Here is a 16,048-nt window from a genome sequence, read left to right on the forward strand (position 1 = left end):
TTTTTTTCCATTGTCTATCTTTCTTACTAAGGCAGAAACTTTATCTTGTTCACACTGTATCCCCAAACAAACAAACAAAAACCCAAACTCTTTGCTGTTGGGTCCATTCCAACTCATAGCGACCCTACAGGACAGAGTAGAACTGCCTCATGGGGTTTCCAAGGAGCAGCTGGTGGATTCAAACTGCCGACCTTTTGGTTAGTAGCCAAGTTCTTTATAGTGGAGCTCAATTAATATTATTTGAGTTAATGAATAAATAAGTGAAACTCATTACTGCTGCGCTTTCTGGGTCTCTTTAATAGGAACCCTGTCCCTCTTGCTTTTGATTTGATGCCCTAGCAAGCTGAATGTGACTTATCACGTATAGCTCTCCTCTCGAGGTATATACTGTTGTAGATCGGATACGTGTCCTTGCTCTTATGGTCCTATGTTATTTATTCTAAATACCACATGGTGGAGCTAATTGTTTATGGGATCTAAATGCCCAGATTGGCAGTAAACTTGATAGAGTCTGGAGTTACTGAGGAATGGAGGGATTGCTTTGCTTTCTCACACATTTTTATAGATAGGTATATTACAGGAAATTGCTCCACAAACAAGTTTAATGAGTAGAATTTGTTGATGTTAAGAGGGTTAAGAACATGGGTCACATCAAAGGGAACTTTTTACACACTTTCCTCTGGTTGCTAGCACCATAGGTTATATCATTCAGTGACTCTGTGACTACTCCCATCCTCAGAAGGATTTTTTTTTTCTGGGTATATGATGTATCAGTCAGCCTAAACTAGTTTCTGCTACAGTAACAAGCCACTTTCAAATCTCAGTGGACTGAAACAAACAAAAACATATGAATTGCACATTCATACTCCATGTCCAATATGTGATGACTAGGGACTCTACTCCGTGGTGGCATCATCCTTCCTCCTGGACACAGGCTGATGGAGAAACCACTACCTGGTACCATGGCAAATGAAAAAACTCTGAAGGCTATCACACAAATGGTTAAGTGCTCAACTTGAAAGTGATACAACTCATTGGCCAGAACATGGCACTACCCAGCCACAGGAAGCTAGAAGTCCAATTCTCCTATGTGCCTGGAATGCAGACAGCAAGAAGTATTTGATGAATAGCAATAATGATGATCACATGCAGAAAGTAACTGTTTCCCTCTTGTTTTAACCTTTAGAATGGCTATGTTAGAGCCGGTCCACACATAATTACATTGGCGAGATTAGGAGACTTAGTGAGAAAAAGGAACTTTACGGATCTTTCTGTGACCTACTATTAGCTGAGAATTTTTGACCACTTTGCTGGCGGAGCCTGAAGGTGAGAGCCTTTCTTTCTGTATACAGATGATTGCAGATGTCTTAAACGAGCTTTAAATGAAAAAGGCCATAGCCAACCTGAATTCCATTTTCTTAAATGACAGATCCTGCTGATGTGTACCAGAACATTCCTTAGATTAATGAAGGCACCATGTGAGACCAAAATTAGTCACCTGAGGCTTATATAATGTCAGTCTTATTATAAATTATACATTGTTCCAAAATAATTTTTTTTAACTTAGTTAAAATAAGATCTTATGAGTGCTTGAGCACAGCCATTCAATCTCATAATGTGGGCAGATAATGCAAAATAATTGGTGTATTACTGAGGATTAGGTCTGGCTGCATAAAACAAATCTTTTTTAAATGGTGGCTAAAATAATATAAAAATTGATTTCTCTTACACATTACAGAAGTCCAGAGATAAGCTGATTTGGGCTGGTATGCCAGCTCCACAAAGTTCTCAGGGATCCAGGCTCCTTCTCTGGTCACAATTCTGCCTTCCTTAGGGTGTGTCTTAGTTATCTAGTCCTGCTATAACAGAAATACCACAAGTGGACGGCTTTAACAGAAATTTATTGTCTCACAGTTTAGGAGGCTGAAAGTCCAAATTCAGGGCACCAGTTCCTGGGGAAGGCTTTCTATCTCTCTCAGCTATGGAGGAACATCCTTCTCATCCATCTTCCCCCAGTCTAGGAGCTTCTCGGTGGAGGGACCCTGGGTCCAAAGATGCACTCCACTCCTGGCTCTTCTTGCTTTGTGCTAATGAGGTCCCTATCTCTCTGTTCACTTCTTTCTCTTTTTATATCTTGTAAGATAAAAGGTGATGCAGGCCACATCCCAGGGAAATTCCCTTACAATGGATCAGGGCTCTGACCTAAGTAAGGATGTTGCATCCCAACCTAATCCTCTTTAATATAACCTAATTTTGCTTCATTAGCCAATGGCAGAGATCAGGATTCACAACACATCTCTCAGTTTGTCCTACTGTGGTTGTTTGTGTGGTGATGTGATACTAGAAGTTTTGCCACTGGTATTTCAAATACCAGCAGGGTCACCCTTGGTGTACAGATTTCCACAGAGCTTCCGGACAAAGACAGACTAGAAAGAAGGACCTGGCAGTTTATTTCCGAAAAATTGGCCCATGAAAACCTTATGAATAGCAGCAGAACATTGTCTGAAATAGTGCCAGAAGATGAGCCCCTCAGGTTGGAAGGCACTCAAAATACGACTGGGGAAGAGCTGCCCCCCTCAAATTAGAGTTAACTGTAATGATGTGGATGGAGTCAAGCTTTTGGGACCTTCATTTTCTGATGTGGCATGACTCAAAATGAGAAGAAACAGCTGCAAACATCCATTTATACTTGGGATGTGGAATGCACAAAGTATGGATCTAGGAAAATTGAAAATCATCAAAAATGAAATGGAATGCATAAAGATCAATATCCTAGGCATTAGTGAGCTAAAATGGACTGGAATTGGCCATTTTGAGTCAGACAATCATATGGTCTACTATGCTGGGAATGACATCTTGAAGAGGAATGGCATCATGTTCGTTGTCAAAAAGAACATTTCAAGATCTATCCTGAAGTATAATGATGTCAGTAATAGGATAATATACAACACCTACAAGGCAGTCAATACAACTATTATGCAAATTTATGCACCAACCGCTATTGCCAAAGATGAGGAAACTGAAGACCTTTACAACTTCTGCAGTCTGAAATTGGTCAAACATGCAATCAAAATGCGTTAATAATTACTGGTGATTGGAATGTGAAAGTTGGAAATAAAGAAGGAGCAATAGTTGGAAAATATGGCCTTGGTGATAGAAATGATGCCAGAGATCGCGTGATAGAACTTTGCAAGACCAACGACTTCTTCATTGCAAATATTTTTTTTAACAACATAAACAGAGACTATACACATGGACCTCACTGGGTGGAAACAACCCTGTCTTAGTCATCTAGTGCTGCTGAAGCAGAAATACCACAAGTGGGTGGCTTTAACAAAGAGAAATTTATTTTCTCACAGTAAGTTCAAATTCAGGGCATCAGCTCCAGGGGCAGGCTTTCCCTCTCTGTCAGCTCTGGAGGAAAGTCCTTCTTGTCAATCTTCCCTTAGGCTAGGTAGGAGCTTCTCTGCGCAGGTATCCGAAGTCCAAAGGACACACTCTGCTCCCCGTGCTTCTTTCTTGGTGTTTCGAGGTTCCCCAGTCTCTCTGCTCACTTCTTTTGTATCTCAAGAGATTGCCTCAAGACAATCAAAACTTGTAGAGTGAGTCCTGCCTCACTAACACAACTGCTGCCCATCCTCCCTCATTAACATCATAAGGACAGGATTTGCAACATGTAGGAAAGTCATATAATACTGGGAATCATGGCCCAGCCAAATCGATACACATATTTTGGGGGGGACATAATTCAACCCATGAGACACAGGAATCAAATCAACTACATTTGTGAAAAGAGACGATGGAAAAGCTCAGTACCATCAGTCAGAACAAGGCCAATGGCTGACTGCAGCAAATCAGACCATTTGTTGCTCATAGGCAAGTTGAAGTTGAAACTGAAGAAAATTAAATTCATGAAAGCCAAAATACGACCTTGTGTATAGCCCACATGAATTTGGAGACCATCTCAAGAATAGATTTGATGCGTTGAATGAAGACCAAGTGAGTTATGGGAAGACATCAAGGACATCATACATGAAGAAAGCAAAAGGTCATTTAAAAGACAGGAAAGAAAGAAAAGATGAAAATGGGTGTCAGAAGAGACTCTGAAACTTCCTCCTGAACATAGAGCAGCTAAAGCAAATGGGAGAAATGAAGTAAAAGAGATGAACAGAAGATTTCAAAGGAACCTTGAAAAGACAAAGTAAAATATTATAATGAAATGTACAAAGACCTGGAGATAGAAAACCAAAAAGGAAAAACACACTTGGCATTTCTCATGCTGAAGGAACTGAACAAAAAATTCAAGCCATGAGATGCAATTTTGAAGGATTCTATGGGCAAAATATTGAATGACGCAGGAAGCATCAAAAGCAGATGGAAGGAATACACAGAGTCCCTATACCAAAACGTTCAACCATTTTAGGATGTAGCATATGATCAAGAACCAGTAGTACTGAAGAAATAAGTCCAAGCTTCTCGGAAGGCATCGTTGAAAAACAAGGCTCCAGGAATTGACGGAATACCAACTGAGATGTTTCAAGAAATGGATGCAGCGCTGGAGGTGCTCACTTGTCTACGCCAAGAAATTTGGAAGAGAGCTACCTGGCCAACCTACTGAAAGAGCTCCATATTTGTGCCCATTCCAAAGAAAAGTGATGAAACGCAGTGCAGAAATTATGGAACAATATTGTTAATATCACATGGAAGTAAAATTTTGCTGAAGATCATTCAAAAGTGATTGCAGCTGTACATCAGCAGGGACCTGCCAGAAATTCAGGTCAGGTTAGGAAGAGGACGTGGAACCAGGGATATCATTGCTGATGTCAGATGGATCTTGGCTGAAAGCAGAGAATACCAGACCTTTAAGCCTTTAAGCAGGGTTTTTGTTGTTGTTGACCAGGAAGAGGGGAGGCCGACCCCTTAGACACAGCCTGCCAGGCTGGCATCTTGTCCTTTGCTAATGACCAACAGCCCGAGCGATCAACACTTATCCTTTTAAGCCAGATGGTGCTTTTAAATCCGTACTGATTAGATACTTCTGGGCCTGGTTGACGAGTAGCCCTCCCACTCCATTTCTTGATTTCAGTTAGTGAATTAATTGCCTGACCTATTGTTTTCTAACATGGCCAACGAAGTGAGTTTTCTGATTACTAGCATGAGCCTGCTGGCCACTAGGGGGCCTCCTTTGCTAACATAACTCAGTTGGTGCCCAGGCCTAGGCTAACCTGCATAGAGAGCCCTACCAAAAATTGGGTTCCTTTGAAAAGTGTGCTGAGAAGAGGGGTTCTAAATTTAGGGGCCAGAAACTTACATGGATAAAATTCTGTGACCTTGGATGTGGAAAAAACTGCTTATTTTCACAAACTTCTAACTGAAATTTAGCATTTTCTTCTATTATAAATGTATGCGACAAATCACAGATATTAGCAGATCCTGTTGGTGCAGGTATCTTGAAATACCGTTTATGTCCCTCAATGCTTCAAATTTACAGTAGCTGTAGGATCTGCTGTTATATCTTGTTATTTAATGCATTAATAAAGGAACCTATATAGAACCATAGGAGCTATGGTGGCACAGCGGTTAAGAGCTTGGCTGTTAACCAAAAATTTGGCAGTGAGAATCCACGAACTGCTTCTTGGAAACCTTGTGGGACAGTTCTACTCTGTCCTATGGGGTTGCTATGAGTAAGAATCGACTCAATGGCACTGAGTTTTTTTTTTTATCTTTTGGTTATATAGAACCATATCACAAATTTGTGGTTTTTGATGTTTTAAGAACTGTTTTCTTTTTTTTAACATCGTTGGTTTTCTTTGAAATCTCGTGTGTTTTATTTATTTTAAAACATTATTTGAGAAGGGGGGCACATAGACTGAGACAGAGTGTCAAAAGGGTTCACGGTACAAAAAAAAGGGGGTTAAGGACCCTTGGCTGAGAGGCTACTAAGAGGCCTCCAGAGAAAAGAAGTTAATCTTCAAGGGAATATTTGTATTCAATTTTCAGTTACAACTCTTAACCTTTCCTTCTTTTCTGGTGACTTAAATATGTGCCACAATTATACCAAAACTACAAGCCATGATGCTTGGCAGTCAGAAGATTTTGGCATAGCCAGAACTAGGTCAACTCACTCATCAGCCAGTCATCCAGGATGCCTGCCATCCGGACCTTAGAAAGGAAGGTGCCTAGCTTTTCCAGCTGCCTCAGACTTCACATTTTGCTATGCTTGGTTCATTTCCAGGGCCCAGGAACCTTCTCAAATCATTGAAGCTCCTTTCTGTGCCCAACACTGACAGTCACTTACTTTTCACCGGGAAAGCCTCTGCACTCTGGGAGTGTTGCTTCCAAAATCTACTATTCTGCCACTCCCATAGGCAACATTTAAAATACCAATGACAGGAAAGGAATAAGTGGGAACTTACACATGGACTCTTTCTCCAAATTCTTCTTCAGGGAGGTAAGGCCACCTGGGGAGACTGGGACAAACTAGACCAGGCTGAGTTGTCCAGCTCTCTTGACCAACCCCAATAGCTTAACCCAGGCCTTGGCTGCTGAGGGCACAGGAGCCTAGGAAGCCCAGATGAGATCATCTCTTAGCATTCTCTGCTTGCCCTTTCTGAACCTCCTATTTTCTCTCAACCGGGTCTTTATGCTGCCCCCTTCTCCAATACTTGTCCTGTGTTTCACTCCCAAATCAAACCCTTTTCTTCCATTCCCTGGAAAAACAATAACTATTCTATCTATTCCAAAACCAAACCAAACCTGTTGCTATCGAGTTAATTCTGACTCATAGAGACACTATAGGACAGAGTAGAGCTGCCCCATAAGGTTCCCAAGGAGTGGCTGGTGGATTTGAACTGCCAACCTTAACCACTGTGCCACCTGGGCTCCCTCTATTTATTAAAGACCTGTATTGGCAGATACTATGTGAGGGGCTTTAATTTTACCATCTAATTTAACCCCCTAACCAACGAGGTGGGTATTATTACCCCCATTTGTCAGACAAAGAAACAAGAGATTCAAAGAGGCTAAGTGCCTGCATAGATTTGCAAAACCAGTGTAGGAACTGGGATTTAAACCCCTGATCTAACTTATCCTCAGTGCCTTCCGTCTCCCTTCAATAGTGTTGGATTCAATTAATTATTGACCTTGATTTTTTAAAAATAATTTATCTTACTTTTGTTGGTGGTAAGAATATACACAGAAAGAACATACTCCAATTCAAGTTTCTACGTATAACATTCAGTGACGCTGATTACCTTCTTCCAGTTGTGCAACCATTCTCACCCTCCGTTTCTGAGTTCTTACTCCTCCATTAACGTAATCTCGCTGCCCCCTAAGATTCCTATCTGTTCTTTCAAGTTGCTGTTGTCCATTTGATCCTATTTAGATAGATCTTAAAAGAGCATAATGCTCAAGGCAGACATTCTTTACTAATTATGCTAATCTATTGTTTGGTTTTAAGGAGACTTCAGAGGATATTGTTTAAGGTTTAAAGATTATCTTAGGATAATAGTTCTGTGGGTTCTTTCTGCCTCCATGGATCCAGAAAATCTGGATGCCATGAGAATTTGAAATTCCGTTCTGCATTTTCTCCTATTTGATCAGAGACTCTTCTATAAAATCTTTAATCAAAATATTCAGTAATGGTAGCCAGGCACAGTTTTTCTGGACTCATGGTAAATGAAGCAGTTGTTAATGGAGGCAATTAGCTATGCATTCCATTTCCTCCTTCTATCCCTGACTCTTCCTTCTTCCTCTGATGATCCAACTGTTGTGCCATCGATGTCCATTTGTAAGCTTTTGAGACCCCAGACACTACTCAATGAACTAGGAGGCAGAATGGAAGCACTAAGCACGTTATCCAGCCAATTAACTGGGATGTCCCATGAAACCATGATCCTAAACCTCCAAACTAAGACAACAAAAGAAGCAAAACCAGGACAGACCTGAATTTTTAAAATTTGGGTGAACTGGAACAATAATCAGAATGGGAAAAATTATGGGTGGAAGCCCTGCTAGAAACCTAATCTCCCTCTTAGAAAACAAGGGCAGTGTACACATTACATAGCAACCAAATCTCTTGCCCATCGGATTTTGAACAGAGTCCGAAACAGTGGTGCCCCACTCAAAGATGGCGGCCAACTTCACTGCTTTGAATGTGTGCCTCTCTCCATAGTCCTGCCAATAATTCAGTCTCATGCATTAGGCTCCTGAAAGGCCTCACTATGCCTCTTCCAAGCTTCCCATTCCAGGGCTTCAACCCATAATTTTTCCCGTTCTGGATCACCCAAATTATAAAAATTCGGGTCTGTTCTGGTTTCACTTTGTTGGCCATGACTGAACTGGTTTGAATCAGTTTGAAACCCTGGTCCTCAGGCAAGTTCTGAAGTTTCTCTGGACTCTAGACCTTTGCACTGTGACCATACGTATCTCAAAGGCTTGTTGTAAAAGACGGAAAATTTAAAAGTCAGGAAATAAGAAGAAGAAACACCAAAATAATAATAACAAAAGAATGGATGTTATCCCCCCTCTGAATTTAATGTTAAGTCTTAGATGTGAATTCAGTTACAGAGTTACTTGCCAAAAGCAAGAAACAGATTATCCTATATGGATTTTTTCTTTTCTTTTTCTTTTTTAGCTGCCAATCTCCTTCCTTTTATTTCCCACCTAATTCCTAGTAGGAAAATAGACAAAGGCGGGAAATCTGTGTTGAATTGGCAATTTTTGTACGTGTGTATGAAGCCATTTTATCATCAATTGTGTGAGATCAATTCAGGACTTCGAAACCTTTCGTTCTGGTTTGAATCCTTGCCGAGAATCTGCGTTTCTAATGAGTTCCCAGGTGATGCTAATGCTGCTGGTTAGGGACCAATTCTGAGAACCACTAGTAAAGCACTGGTTTAGTATACATAAATATATTATACACTCGGTGATCTTGTTAAAATGCAGATTCTGATTCAGTGTATCTGGAGTGGAAATGCAAATTCTCAGCAAGGGTTCAAACTGGAATGAACTAGTTCGAAGCCTTGGTAAAATCTATCCAAACCCAAAACCAAACCCATTGCCGTGGAGTTGATTCCGACTCATAGCATACTCAAAGTAAGAACTGTCCCATAGGGTTTCCAAGGAGTGGCTGGTGGATTTGAACCGCTGACCGTTTGTTTGGCTAGCAGCCTGAGCTCTTAAACACTGCGCCACCAGGTCCTTATTTCTAGTCATGTTTTAGCCAGGTCCCTTAAGCTTTTTTGTATTAGGAAAAAAAGCACCCTTCTATGTCAGCTGGTCCAACAACGTCCTGTTTGACAGACTATCATAGATACCGCATAGATATGAAAGAATACCATAGCCTCTTTAGGCTTTGCTTTCCTTACTTGTAAAATGGGGATGGCACTTCTTACCTCATAGGATAATTGTGTACCTTAAGGGCATAAAACTGTACCTAGCATATGATAAGCCCCATCGAAGCATCTGATGGATTTGAACTGCTGACCTTCATGGTTAGCAGCCGTAGCTCTTAACCACCACACTACCAGGGTTTCCATCTAAGTGTTTGAGAGGTAGCAAAGCTTTGTAACAAAGAGCCAATCTTTAGAGACAGGCTTCCAGGTTCACATTCTGACCTGCTCCTTACTATTTTGTGATGTTGGGTGTAGAACTTAATGTCCCTGTTCTTCATAGGGCTGTAGTGGGGATTGAAGAGTGCCTGCAACATGGTAAGCAATACATAGGAATTCATTCTAACTGTTGTTATTTTAAAAGAGAGATGTGTCTTACATAAGATTGCTCAGTTAGTTTGTGGCAGAACTGAAAATAGAACAAAAAAAATGGCTCCTAACTCTGCGTACTCTCTATCAAACCAGTGTACCTCTCCAAGGAAACAATTTACACAAAAGCATAGGGCTCGTTTTCTACCCTCTTCAGGTCCATTTTTTACTTCTATGATTATGATAGCTCTGGTTTGTTTATTTCATCCACCAGATTCAGTAGCGGTTGCAGCACAGCTTAATCAAGATCTTCACCAATAAGTTAGAGGCGTGCCCCATGAGACTGAAAAAGAATCCCTACCAGTTGTCTCTAGTAGAGGGTGCTACAGGGAATCAGGAAAGCTGAAGGAAGAGGAAGAACTGGCTCTTTGCTGCTGGCTACTGTTCTTGTCAGTGTTGTCCAGCAATGGGCTTCATCCTGGCAGAAGCAGTTGACTCCAGCTTGCAGTTTTCCCAACCTTCATAGTCACCCCCTTGTCAGAAACCTGAATCCGTCCTCTGAGATGCTGAGGCATCCAGACCAGCCAAGTTCCCTTCCAAGCTTCTAAAATTTAATAATGCCAACCTCTCCCTTTTTTCCCCCAGCCCTAGGTGGTAGCTGCTTTCTGTAGTTATTACCTCTGTGATAACTCATTCCCCCCTGCCTGCCTTTTTTTTTTTTTTTTTGCCTTTTCAATTCTTTAATACCTAGTTCAGAATTCTTTCTGCTAAATTCTCACAGTTTAAACAACTGGGGTATTTTATTTTTTCTCACCAGACCCTGGCTGACACATAAATATGCATTTATAAAAATAATCCATACATATATAGACAGCCAGATTGAAAGCTTCAGTCATCTCCTCCCCCTTCCCACCCCATACTCCATGTGGTCTATAAATTGTCGTCTTTGAGTGTCTACCACTTAGTTACTCCACTCCCCAGTTTCCAGCAGGTGTCTGTCCTTTCAGGACTTTAACATTTACATACATGTACATACATACGTATACTATAGAGTATGCGTGAGTAATGAAATACAATAAAACAATTTAGCATAAATATAATCATACGTTAGCATTTTAAAGCCCTTTTTCTTTTTTCTAAGAAGGCTGAACTAGCTCATTTTTAAATCCTATCTTAATTGGATTGGATCCCAACTCTCTAAACTTTGTTCCTGCTTTCCACTGTTCGAAATGCCATGCTTTCCCCCAATTCCTTCATTTTTTTTTTAGCTTTTGATATAATTTATGCTAGATACATAGTAGATACTCAATAAATGGTATTATTATTATCATCACACCAGAACATGTCTGCCTGACTCACCTTGAAAACCAAGCCCTAGGATAATAAGGTGTACTGAGCTGCCTATAAGATACAGTGTATATGTACTTTATTAACATAACTGCAAATCATTTTTTGAGCCCCTTACCACAAACTGCAGTGAGAGGCTGACAAAGACCTTCCTCTAGAGCTGACAGGGAGAGAAAGCCTTCTCCTGGAGCTGAGGCCCTGAGTTTGGACTTCTAGTCTACCAGACTGTGAGAGAATAAACGTCTGTTTGTGAAAGTCATCCGCTTGTGGTATTTCTGTTATAGTGGCACTAGATAACTAAGAATTATTAAGGAAAAACACAAAAACATACAAGATATTGTCCCTGTCCTTAAATTGCTTATAATCTCATTGAAGACCTCTCCCTAGCTGTTAAACAGTGCCAAACTAGTACCACAAAGCAAACAAACAAGCCAGTTGTCGTTGAGTCAATTCCAACTCATGGCAACCCATGTGTTTCAGATAGTATATGCTGGAAGAGTTCAGGACGGGAAGAAATGACTTTCAACCAGGGAAGCCAGAAAAGACTTCACAGAAGAGATGGAATTTGGACTGAACCTTGAAGAATGGATTGGACTTGGAAAGCAGAAGAGAAAAGCCAGAGAGAGCATTAAGATCCTAATCCATGTGTTTTAGATTCTCTATCACAATGAAATAATTTACTTTCTGCATGTCAGAACAGGAGTACACAAAATCCACTATGAGTTGAGCCTAGGAAGGAAAATGTCTATTTCTCCAGTCTAGAATGGAATGATTCTATACTGCCAAGTTCATGGTGCTGTAAAATTTCTTTTCTTTTTTTCCCTTTATCCTCTCAGCAGTTCTGTCCCTTTTTCCCATTCAATTCTACTCAGGCCCCGTTCCCCACCTCAAAAAAAAAAAAAAAAAACAGAAAAAATCCCAAACCTGCCCCAATAAACAGACAAATAAAAAAAACAAAACAAAAAATTTACTTATTTTTTATTTAGATCCCTGGTGGTCTAGTGGTTAAGAGCTCAGCTGCTAACCAAAAGGTCAGCAGTTCGAATCCACCAGCCGCTCCTTGAAAACTCTATGGGGCAGTTCTACCCTGTCCTATAGGGTCACTGTGAGTCAGAATCAACTCGACGGCAATGGGTTTGGTTTTTATTTTTTATTCCCCTGAATTTGCAGACCCTGGTCTTACATTCAGAGTCAAGCAGCCCTGTTGCCTTATCATCTGTAATCCCTTTAAATTTTTTTCTTAACATCTCAATGAAATTCTCTCATAAATCCCCTTCTTTGCTGACCAAGTGCTGTGCAGTTGCTGATTTTGCAAGATACGTGCTAATGTAAAGTATGTCTCCTTTGAGTCTCTTTATCACTGGATTGCTCTCTGCTCCACCTTCTCCATATTTATATCCTTATCAGAGCCGCACACGGTATTTCAAATGAGCTTCAGTGCTCCTCCTGCCGTGCTAGAATACTGACTGTAACACGATAGCCTCTCTCAAAATTGGTTGGAGGGCTTCTTGTGCTCGTTGTGGTTAAAATAGCCTGCCTTGTAAATGCCAGAATATATTTTTGCAGATTAGGACTTTTACAAAGAATTGTGTCAAATGCATTTCTGGAAAGGTGCTTAAATGATTTGTACAGGCTGCTTTATCCACTAACATTTCCCTTTGCAGTTTAACCTCACGGGTTTACAGGATAGCTTCCCCACTGAAAATGCCTGTGGATTACTTTGTAATTAAACATAACTTTCTTAGGGTTGCTTGCATTCGAGCTGTGGCTTAGCACTTCAAAACCCTTTTCCCCTGCTGTTGAAATCATGAAGTCCGTGGTCTCCCAGATCTTTTCTAAAACCCCCTCTGAATTGGAGAAGAAGCCCTCATAACTTCTGTTCTATTCAGCTGTTGCGGCCAATAATTTCAAAGACATATTCACAGTGTCCGGTCAGCATCAGGCAGCTGTTATGCGGTTACTGAGTGTTTACGTGAGAGTTTGTGGCTCCATATCTCCTTTCAACTTTCTACTTGCTTGTAGGATTGCCTGTTAGAGAAAGGTTTTGGGTTTTGTGCTCTTCTCCCAATACAGCGTGTTTCCTGTTTGCCTTGGGAAAACTCCATACTGTAATCGTTTTTCCTTTCCAAGTTCCTTCTAGGCTGATTTACTTAACTGTTTTGAAGCCTTCACTGTCTGAATTTGCATTTCTGGAATCCAGTTTTGGCGTTGCTTTGCTTTCATATGGTTAGAGCACACTTTACTTCCGTCTCATCCCTATCATTTGTCTCTATTCAATTTATCTAAGCACATGCCACATCCTTCCAGACCTGAGACCTGAAACTTCAGTTTTGCTTTTCTCGTGGCTGGATTGATGTCAAGATGATTTATAAAGCACTCTCATCCCAGTGTCATGGGCCAATGATACATACCATCGTTTAGCAGCTTCTAAACTGCTTAGCTGGACTTGTCTATTGATTAAGGCCACTACCAGAGGCAGCTGGCTCCACGTGGTCCATCCAACGAGCCCTGGTTTAGAAGCCAGGCATTCATGATGAGTATCATTTCAGTCGTCATTGCACGATGTGCCTTTGGCACTTTTTTGATTCACATTCACAGACTGCAGTCACCCATAATTAAATCCTGTCACTGTTGCATGAATTATTTTATCTAGTCATATTTAATTCACCTCCTTTTTCTTGTGGAAATTTCTAGTGAGCTTCTGGCTCCATCCTGTCGATCTTTTGTCTATTTCTGAAGAGAAATCTAGATTGATGACCCATTCTGGCCTTTGAATGCTTCGCTCTAGTCCTCATGCCAGGAGTAAAAAGCTACCTATTACCAGTCTAGTTGTCCTCTTTCTTTATTTTCTTTGTACAAAGATTTTTCAGATCACCATAATCCACCTGAAGAGGGTAAATATCCTCTAGACCAGTGGTTTTTCTGGGATGATTTTGTCCCCCAGGGGACATTTGTCAATTTCTGGAGACATGTTTGGTTGTTTACAACTGGGGATTGGGTGCTACTGGCATTTTGTGAGAAGTGAGGGATGCTGTGAAACTTTCTACAATGCACAGGACAGCCCTGATGTACTTAAATGTGGTAGTAATATATCTCTACATGGGCCTTCCTGGATCTCTGATACCTGTTATCTGCATCCAGGGCAAGATCAAAGGCTATCATTTGATAAAACATCTGTATTTCAATTCCATTTTTTAGGATCATGCATCTGAAAGATTAACATTGTGTGTGCAAAACCCTAATTTGCTATTAATTTTTTTTTTACCTTCTTAATTTTGTTACACATGATTCTTGTGGCCAGAAAATAAACAATACATCCAGCCAGTGTGCAATCACCCATTCATTCACTGATAAATTTTTTTGAGTGCCTAATGTATCGAGTGCTGCACCAGGTAGTGGGGACAGCAATAAACAAAACAAACATGCTTTTTACGCTGTTGGAAGTCACAGTATTGTCAGAAAGACTGACAAGTGCAGATAAACAACTAAATGAATACATTGATTAAAAATTGAGAAAAGTATTAAGAAGAAACAGAGTGTGATGATGAGGAATAATGAGCAGAAGGAGTGAGGAGAAGGGGGAGGGGTGGCTAGTCCTTAATTTGGGTAGCGAGGTCAGAGAAGACCTCTGTGAGGATGTGACACTCCTGCTGAGTAGGATCTAGTCATACAAGGGCAGAGGCCAAGGGGAGAACTTGTGCCAAGGCCCCTGGGTCAGAACAAGCTTTGTTTGTGGGAGGTGCAGGTGAGACTATCACAGGTGAGCCAAGGGAAGGTGGGCTATCCAAACACAGAAAGAAAGAGGAGGGCTACCTTGTGCAGGTCATTTAAAGCCATAGAAAACTATGTGGGTTTCATTCTAAGTGAGAAGAAGTCTCCCACCCCCCAAATCTCCATTCTGTCGTACTTCTTTAATTGGTGTTTTCTCAATCTTTGGTAAGTGATATGTAAGGTAATTTCCAGTTCTACCTGTATAGAAATTCTGAAGCTGTCCCTGCATTGGAGGCTTTAACAGCGCAGTGATATCATCTAATTAGCATGTAAAACGATCATTCTGGCTGGTGTATGGAAAAGGCAGGGGGAGGAGAGGATAGGAGGGGCTGGAATTGGCTGTTGCAGCAGTCTAGTTTTGGGCTAGGCTGATTCAGTGAAGATGGAAGAAAGAGGGTGGCTTTGAGGGATCGATCTACAAGTCATACCTATAGATTGAATTTTGGGGGAGTTAAGGGGAGGGAGGAGTCATATCAATGTCTGTACCACAAAACTACTCAATGAAGGGGATGAACAGACTTTGGGTGACCTGTTGCCCATAACATCGGTCCAGGAACCCCAGAATCCTCACTTTTAATTCTCCCCTGAGCATATTACACTCGAAGGCAGACAGGAAGAGGAGTGGAATTGTTCATTCAGTCATTAAGTCTGACCAAATGACCTCCCCTGACCTAAGTTAAGGAGGTAGCACTTGAGAAGGCAGGAGGCAGGGAAGAGTGTGATAGAAGAGTTGGGAGTAAAAGTCATGCAGAGACTTAGAATGCAAATCCCCTCATCAGAGGACTGTGGAAGCCTCAGATACCCTCAAAGACAGAATCTGTCTGTTTCCCTGTATTTCTTAGACTTGGCTTCCGAAGAAGACATCTTTGGAGAGACAGAGACCTGAAATGGGGTGGGGGTAGCAGAGAAAAAAGCAGTGTTATCTGCCAGCTATACAGTGGAGAAGAGGAGAGACCTGGAGCAGATGGGGTTTAGTTTCCTCACCTCGCCATGGATGGTGGAACAGTCCTACCTCTAACCTTTCTATAATACTTGGTTATCCATCTCAGTAACCCACAGAAAAATAAATGCAGATCGTTCACTTATAGCCCTGCTCTCCATAATTTAAGCACATCAGCAACGGATCAAACTCTAAATGATAAATTCTTCTGTATTCAGAGACCAAGTTTCTTTCACCTGTATGCTCTAGAATATATCAACTTGTATGTAGAGCAAAAGAGAACCTACTT

This window comes from Elephas maximus, chromosome 6 (assembly GCF_024166365.1).
Source record: "Elephas maximus indicus isolate mEleMax1 chromosome 6, mEleMax1 primary haplotype, whole genome shotgun sequence".
In the NCBI taxonomy this organism is placed as follows: Eukaryota; Metazoa; Chordata; class Mammalia; order Proboscidea; family Elephantidae; genus Elephas; species Elephas maximus.